We start from the raw sequence: 9,242 nt of genomic DNA, 5'->3' as shown, positions 1-9,242 counted from the left end.
ACCAAAACTATGTTTGTCAACTCTCAATAACTTTTATTCATCATACTCTTTCTATGTAAGTCATTACTCTCCATAAGATCCATATGATCTCTTTGTTTCTTTTTATTTCTTTCTCTTTTCTTTTATTCACTCAAGATTATGGCAAAATAATCAAGCCCTTGACTCAACACTAATCTTTATTATATATTGCTCACGGACTCGATTACATAGAAGGATCATAAAGCAAAACTCACAACTAGATCATACTAAAACTTTATGCTACTAGATCAAGATATTACCAAAAGGATCAAACTAAGAAAAACGGTAAAGATAGAAATGATGGTGATACGATACCGGGGCACTCCCCCAAGCTTGGCAGTTGCCAAGGGGAGTGCCCATACCCATGTGATTATATCTCTTTTGTTGGTGAAGAAGATGGTGGTGATGATGGATAGTCGCACATCGAGCGTAGGAGGTCTTCTAACTTGCGGATAATGCCTTTGAGTGCGATGATATGCTCCTTCAACAAAATATTTTCACGTGTGAGATACTTATTTTGTATACGAGCTAACTCAATCATCTTGAAAGCTTCGATCTCAGTTGGGGTAAGAAGATTGTGATCAAATTGAAGGATGTCTTCTGTTGCCGGAAATTGGTCCTCCATGGTTTTCTTGATCCCTTTATCCTTGTTGATCTCCATGGGTTCTTCTCTCTTCAGCTCTATCTTCATTAGCCAAGCATCGTTGCCCTCATTGTTGGAGGAGGAGGGAGACGACATGATGCTTGGCTTTGACAACCCTGGCAGAAAACAGCTCGAAACAAGAACATGAGATTTTTGCGTGATACGGGAGTCAAAACCTTCGGGAGATTATATAATGAATTTTTACCGACCAAAAGAAGTAACGTGTAAGAAAACGGAGTCCAGAGAGCACACGAGGTGTCCACGAGGCAGGGGGCGCGCCCAGGGGGTAGGGCGCACCCTCCACCCTCGTGGAGCCCTCGTGTCCCTCTCGGACTGCTTCTTATTTTTCTATTTTTCTAAATATTCCAAAACGGAGAAAATTGCCATTAGAACTGTCTTGGAGTGGGTTTACTTACCGTACCACATACCTATTCCTTTTCAGAGTCTGAAACGTTCTGGAAAGTGTCCATTATGTATTCTTCTGGGGTTACGGTTTCAATAATATTGGTTTCAACAGTTATAGGATTACCTGAGATATAATGTTTGATTCTTTGACCGTTCACCACCTTCGTATGTGTGCCTTCGAAGTTATTGATTTTTATGGTGCCGGAACGATAGGCCTCCTCGATAACGTAAGGACCTTCCCATTTAGAGAGAAGTTTTCCTGCAAAAAATCTTAAACGAGAGTTGTATAGCAATACATAATCACCTACATTAAACTCACGCTTTTGTATTCTTTTGTCATGCCATATTTTAACCTTTTCTTTAAACAATTTGGCATTCTCATAGGCTTGGGTTCTCCATTCATCAAGTGAGCTAATGTCAAATAACCTCTTCTCACCAGCAAGTTTGAAATCATAGTTGAGCTCTTTAATATCCCAATAAGCCTTATGTTCTAGTTCGAGAGGTAAGTGACATGCTTTTCCATAAACCATTTTATACGGAGACATACCCATAGGATTTTAATATGCAGTTCTATAGGCCCATAATGCATCATCAAGTTTCTTGGACCAATTCTTTCTAGATCTATTAACAGTCTTTTGCAAAATTAATTTGAGTTCTCTATTACTCAATTCTACCTGACCACTAGATTGTGGGTGATAAGGGGATGCAATTCTACTCGAAGCCTCGAAAAAATAACTTCTTTAAGCATCTTAATAGAGGTGTTATGATCAGCACTACTAGTTGGAATAGCTTCTACCCACTTAATAACGTAATCGACAGCAACTAAAATATGTGTATATCCATTAGAGGCAGGAAAAGGTCCCATATAATCAAAGCCCCAAACATCAAATGGTTCAATAACAAGTGAATAATTCATAGGCATTTCTTGACGTCTACTAATATTACCAATTCTTTGACATTCATCACAAGACAAGACAAACTTACGGGCATCCTTGAAGAGAGTAGGCCAATAAAAACAGGATTGCAATACCTTATGTGCAGTTCTATCTCCAGCGTGGTGTCCTCCATAAGCTTCGGAGTGACACTTGTGTAGGATCTGTTCCTGTTCATGCTCAGGTACACAACGTCTAATAATACCATCTACTCCTTCTTTATAAAGATGTGGGTCATCCCAAAAGTAATGTCTCAAATCATAGAAGAACTTCTTCTTTTGCTGGTATGTAAAGCTAGGTGGTATAAATTTAGCAACAATATAATTAGCATAATGAGCATACCATGGAGCAGTATGAGAAGCATTTATGACATTTAATTGTTCATCAGGAAAGCTATCATCAATAGGTAGTGGGTCATCAAGAACATTTTCTAACCTAGACAAGTTGTCTGCAACGGGGTTCTCATCTCCCTTTCTATCAATAATATGCAAATCAAATTCTTGTAGCAGGAGAAACCATCTAATAAGTCTAGGTTTAGCATCTTTCTTTTCCATAAGATATTTAATAGCAGCATGATCAGTGTGAATAGCTACTTTAGAATCAACAATGGACAGGACTTACCCACTGACTATCAGCAACGGGATAAGTTATACCTGCCTCAAGGAGCTTTAGTATTTCTTTTCTTACCACTTCTTTCATCTTAGGATTCAGTCGTCATTGGTGATCAATAACTGGTTTGGCATCTTTTTCCAAATTTATTTTGTGTTGACATAGAGTGGGACTAAGGCCCTTAAGATCATCAAGAGTATATCCAATAGCAGCACAGTGCTTTTTCAGAGTTTTCAATAATTTTCTTCCTCCTTCTCTAAAAGGTTAGCACTAATAATAACATGATATATCTTCTTTTCATCAATATAAGCATATTTAAGAGTATCAAGCAATGGTTTAAGCTCAAACACGGGATCACCCTTGGGTGGAGGAGGATCCCCTAAGATTTCAACAGGCAAGTTGTGTTTCAGAATAGGTTCCTGTTTAAAGAACACTTCATCTATTTCCCTTCTTTCATTCATATACATATCATTTTCATGGTCTAGCAAATATTGTTCTAAAGGATCACTAGGAGATACGGCAATAGAAGCAAGACCAATAATTTCATCTTTACTAGGCAATTCTTCTTCACGGTGTTGTCTACGAAATTTAGAAAAGTTAAACTCATGAGACATATCACCTAAACCAATAGTAATAACATCCTTTTTGCAATCTATCCTAGCATTAACAGTGTTTAAGAAGGGTCTACCAAATATAATGGGACAAAAGCTATCTTGTGGGGAACCAAGAACAAGAAAATCAGCAGGATATTTAGTTTTCCCACACAAGACTTCAACGTCTCTAACAATCCCAATTGGTGAAATAGTATCTATATTGGCAAGTTTAATGGTGACATCAATTTCTTCTAACTCGGCAGGTGCAATATCATGCATAATTTCTTTGTATAAGTCAATAGGTATTGCACTAGCACTAGCACCCATATCACACAAGCCATGATAACAATGATCTCCTATTTTAACAGAAATAACAAGCATGCCTACCACAGGTCTATGTTTATCTTTAGCACAGGGTTTAGCAATTCTAGCAGTTTCATCACAGAAATAAATAACATGCCCATCAATATTATTAGCCAAGAGATCCTTGACAATAGCAATATTAGGTTCAACTTTAACTTCCTCAGGAGGTGTATAGGTTCTAATATTGCTTTTACGAACCACAGTTGAAGCTTTAGCATGATCTTTTATCCTACCAAGAAAAGGTGGTTTCTCAACATAAGCAGTAGGAATAATAGGATCATTATAAGTGATAGTCTTTTCTTCAACTTTAATAGGTGCAACTACTTTTACTTTTATGGGAGGATGATATTTAAACCACTTCTCCTTAGGGAGATCAACATGAGTAGCAAAAGATTCATAGAAATAAGCTACTATCTCAGAGTCAAGTCCATATTTAGTGCTAAATTTACGGAAAACATTGGTATCCATAAAATATTTAACACAATCAAACTTAGGTGTCATACCTGACTCCTTACCTTCGTCGAGATCCCAATCTTCAGAGTTGCGTTTAATTCTTTCCAATAAATCACATTTGAATTCAATAGTCTTCATCATAAAAGAGCCAGCACAAGAAGTATCGAGCATGGTGCGATTGTTGTCACAAAGTCGAGCATAAAAATTTTGAATAATCATTTCTCTTGAGAGCTCATGATTGGGGCATGAATATAACATTGACTTAAGCCTCCCCCAAGCTTGAGTGATGCTTTCTCCTTCGTGAGGCCAAAAATTATATATATAATTACGATCACGATGAACAAGATGCATAGGATAAAACTTCTGATGAAATTCCAATTTCAATCGTTTGTAGTTCCATGATCCCATATCATCACATAGCCTATACCATGTCAATGCGTCTCCCTCCAAAGATAAAGGGAAGACCTTCTTCTTGATAACATCATCGGGCATACCTACAAGCTTAAATAATCCACAAACTTCATCCACATATATTAGGTGCTCATCAGGATGTAATGTTCCATCTCCTTAAAACGGATTAGCTAGCAGTTTTTCTATCATACCCGAAGGAATTTCAAAGTAGATTTCATTTTCAGTAGGTTCAGTAGGTTGAGGAGCAACTCTTTGCTCTACTGGTCGAGGTGAAGATACCCCGAACAAGCCCCTTAGAGGATTACTTTCCATAGTAACAAGTGACAGTAAATTTCAGCACACTATATAAAATTTTTCCTTACCAAATTCCACCTACCAAAGGCGCTTAACTCCCCGGCAACGGCGCCAGAAAAGAGTCTTGATGACCCACAAGTATAGGGGATCTATCGTAGTCCTTTAGATAAGTAAGAGTGTCGAACCCAACGAGGAGCAGAAGGAAATGATAAGCGGTTTTCAGCAAGGTATTCTCTGCAAGCACTGAAATTATAGGTAACAAATAGTTTTGTGATAAGATAATTTGTAATGAGCAACAAGTACAAAAGTAAATAAACTGCAGCAAGGTGGCCCAATCCTTTTTGTAGCAAAGGACAAACCTGGACAAATTCTTATATAGAGAAAAGCGCTCCCGAGGACACATGGGAATTATCGTCAAGCTAGGTTTCATCACGATCATATGATTCACTTTCGGTACTTTGATAATTTGGTAGGTGGGTGGACCGGTGCTTGGATGCTGTCCTTACTTGGACAAGCATCCCACTTATGATTAATCTCTATTGCAAGCATCCGCAACTACAACAAAAGTATTAAGGTAAACCTAACCATAGCATGAAACATGTGGATCCAAATCAGCCCCTTACGAAGCAACGCATAAACTAGGGTTTAAGATTATGTCACTCTAGCAACCCATCATCTACTTATTACTTCCCAATGCCTTCCTCTAGGCCCAAATAATGGTGAAGTGTCATGTAGTCGACGTTCACATAACACCACTAGAGGAGAGAGAACATACATCTCATCAAAATATTGAACGAATACCAAATTCACATGACTACTAATAGCAAGACTTCTCCCATGTCCTCAGGAACAAACGTAACTACTCACAAAGCATATTCATGTTCATAATCAGAGGGGTATTAATATGCATATCGGATCTGAACATATGATCTTCCACCAAATAAACCAACTAGCATCAACTACAAGGAGTAATCAACACTACTAGCAATCCACAGGTACCAATTCCAGACTTGGAGACAAGAATTGGATACAAGAGATGAACTAGGGTTTGAGAGGAGATGGTGCTGGTGAAGATGTTGATGGAGATTGACACCCTAACGATGAAAGGATCGTTGGTGATGACGATGGCGATGATTTCCCCCTCCCAGAGGGAAGTGTCCCCGGCAGAACAGCTTCGCCAGAGCCCTAGATTGGTTCCGCCAAGGTTCCGCCTCGTGGCGGCGGAGTCTCGTCCCGAAAGCTTGCTTATGATTTTTTTCTCATCGAAAGACTCCATATATCAGAAGATGGGCATCAGAGGGACACCAGGCGGCCCACGAGGCAGGGGCCCCGCCCCACCCTCGTGGGTAGGGTGTGCCCCCCTCTGGAACTTCTTGCGCTCAGTATTTTTTATATATTTTGAAAATGACTTCCGTGAAGTTTCAGGACTTTTGGAGCTGTGCAGAATAGGTCTCTAATATTTGCTCCTTTTCCAGCCCAGAATCCCAGTTGCCGGCATTCTCCCTCTTTATGTAAACCTTGTAAAATAAGAGAGAATAGGCATAAGTATTGTGACATAATGTGTAATAACAACCCATAATGCAATAAATATCAATATAAAAGCATGATGCAAAATGGACGTATCAGTGGCTTTGTCTGGGCCTTCTCCATTTGGATGTGGGAGCGGCTGCCGGTGGGGCATCCGGAGAAGTTGCCAAGACGCCCGTGGGGTGCCTATAGCGAAGACGGCGACGAGACTCGACACCCCACCGTAGCTTATGAGTGGGATGTTGTCAAACTCTACACGGGCCTAAACAAGACTTCATACAAGACCTACACCAACGAGTTGAACGCTTTGACCCATACGCAGGTATATGAACTCGCTCAACACCTTTCTCTTTGGTTCCACTTTTGACCGAGAGTGGGAACTTACCAATGTATATGTAATAGGTAAACTGATGGCCGTATCATGACCGACAGTGGGGCTTTGATCTGAACGTGATGTGCGATGCGGATCGTGGTCTCTGGCGGTGCATCGTGCCCATGATCTGTGTGTACGCCGTCGAGTGGTACTTTCCACACCGCGTGGCCACACAGTTTGAGATTTATCAGCATAGCCCACCGATACCGGCGGCCACGCGCTCCACCTGTGAGCGCTTTGTTCTCCGTGCCCATGATTTCATTACGCTTATCATGTTTCATGTTTCTTATGATGATCTCATTGCACTTATGATGATTCTTGTTGCTTATGCCTTGCAGGATGAGCCAGTAGAAGAATCAGTCGATCACAGACTAGGGAGAGGAGCATAAAACTCATGTGACGGAGTGGAACCGACGGAGGTACCGTAAAGACGTGGAGAGGAAAGTGACTGACTGGGATGCTTACCTGAGCCGACACATGAGGTGGTACGATGATGGCCAGAAGCACCGTCTTCGTCTCAGGCCTTGGTGGATGGTGGAAGACATCGCGGAGCTAGAGAGGGATGACCCTGAGGAAGAGGCCTACCAGACCGGCATCAGAGACATGCATAGTGGATTTAGGGAGTTTGCACCCCTCATCAATAGAGTGGTAAGTTTGAACCGACGGTTGTATTTAAATTAGTTTATTCATCATCGTGACTAACTTATGTCGTTGCAGTCTGGTGAGCTGAACATATGCATCTTTGAAGCCTCGGATGCACTAGGTGATCTCCCCGGGAGCATAGAATCTGAGAACAAAGTGAGGGGGACGATGAAGGTACAATTTCAGCCTCATCAAAACAGATGCATCTTGTTCACTTGCAATCAGTCGATCTGATACTTATTATGCCCTTGTTTCATTGTGAGTGCAGAAGTTCGTGAAGCGTTGTCGCAAGCTGGTAGGGCTGCTTGGGTGTGTTGGAGCTGGGTCAGTTGAAGCTTATCAGCACGTAGCCACACCGGGTCTCATCGGCTCATCGAGCCATGCTCCCTCGTCGTCTAGGTTGGTTGGGGAGGAGGAGCAGGAGGCCACTGAAGGAAATATGCCCTAGAGGCAATAATTAAGTTATTATTTATTTCCTTATATCATGATAAATGTTTATTATTCATGCTAGAATTGTATTAACCGGAAACATAATACATGTGTGAATACATAGAAAAATAGAGTGTCACTAGTATGCCTCTACTTGACTATCTCGTTGATCAAAGATGGTTATGTTTCCTAACCATAGACATGAGTTGTCATTTGATTAACGGGATCACATCATTAGGAGAATGATGTGCTTAACTTGACCCATTCTGTTAGCTTAGCACTTGATCGTTTAGTTTGTTGCTATTGCTTTCTTCATGACTTATACATGTTCCTATGACTATGAGATTATGCAACTCCCGTTTACCGGAGGAACACTTTGTGTGCCACCAAACATCACAACGTAACTAGGTGATTATAAAGGTGCTCTACAGGTGTCTCCGAAGGTACTTATTGGGTTAGTGTATTTCGAGATTAGGATTTGTCACCCCGATTGTCGGAGAGGTATCTCTGGGCCCACTCGGTAATGCACATCACTATAAGCATTGCAACTAATGAGTTAGTTGCGGGATGATGTATTACGGAACGAGTAAAGAGACTTGCCGGTAACGAGATTGAACTAGGTATTGAGATACCGACGATCGAATCTCGGGTAAGTAACATACCGATGACAAAGGGAACAACGTATGTTGTTATGCGGTTTGACCGATAAAGATCTTCGTAGAATATGTGGGAGCCAATATGAGCATCTAGGTTCCGCTATTTGTTATTGACCGGAGACGTGTCTCGGTCATGTCTACATAGTTCTCGAACCCGTAGGGTCCGCACGCTTAACGTTACGATGACAGTTATATGTTTTGATGTACCGAAGATTGTTCGGAGTCCCAGATGTGATCAAGGACATGACGAGGAGTCTCGAAATGTTTGGATGTCGGAAGTGTTCCGGGTGAAATCGTGATTTTACCGGAGTACCGGGAGGTTGCCGGAACCCCCCGGGGCTTAATGGGCCTATATGGGCCTTAGTGGAAATAGAGGGAAGCAAGGGGAGTGTGGGGCGCGCCCCCCAAGGCCCAAACCGAATTGGTTTAGGGCAAGGGGGGCCGGCCCCCTCTTTCCTTCTTCCCCTCTCTCTTTCCTTCTCCTGAATCCTATTCCAACTAGGAAAGGGGGGAGTCCTACTCCCGGTGGGAGTAGGACTCCTGGCGCGCCCTCTCCCTGTCCGGCCGCACCCCCCTTGCTCCTTTATATACGGGGGCAGGGGCACCCCATAGACACACCAATTGATCAAGTTGATCTTTTAGCCATGTGCGGTGCCCCCCTCCACCATAGTCCACCTCGATAATACTGTAGCGGTGCTTAGGTGAAGCCCTGCGTCGGTAGAACATCAAAATCGTCACCACGCCGTCGTGCTGACGAAACTCTCCCTCAACACTCGGCTGGATCGGAGTTCGAGGGACGTCATCGGGCTGAACGTGTGCTGAACTCGGAGGTGCCGTACGTTCGGTACTTGATCGGTCGGATCATGAAGACGTACGACTACATCAACCGCGTTG

This window comes from Triticum urartu, chromosome 3 (genome assembly GCF_003073215.2).
Source record: "Triticum urartu cultivar G1812 chromosome 3, Tu2.1, whole genome shotgun sequence".
Classification (NCBI taxonomy): domain Eukaryota; kingdom Viridiplantae; phylum Streptophyta; class Magnoliopsida; order Poales; family Poaceae; genus Triticum; species Triticum urartu.
This window is presented reverse-complemented; position numbering follows the sequence as displayed.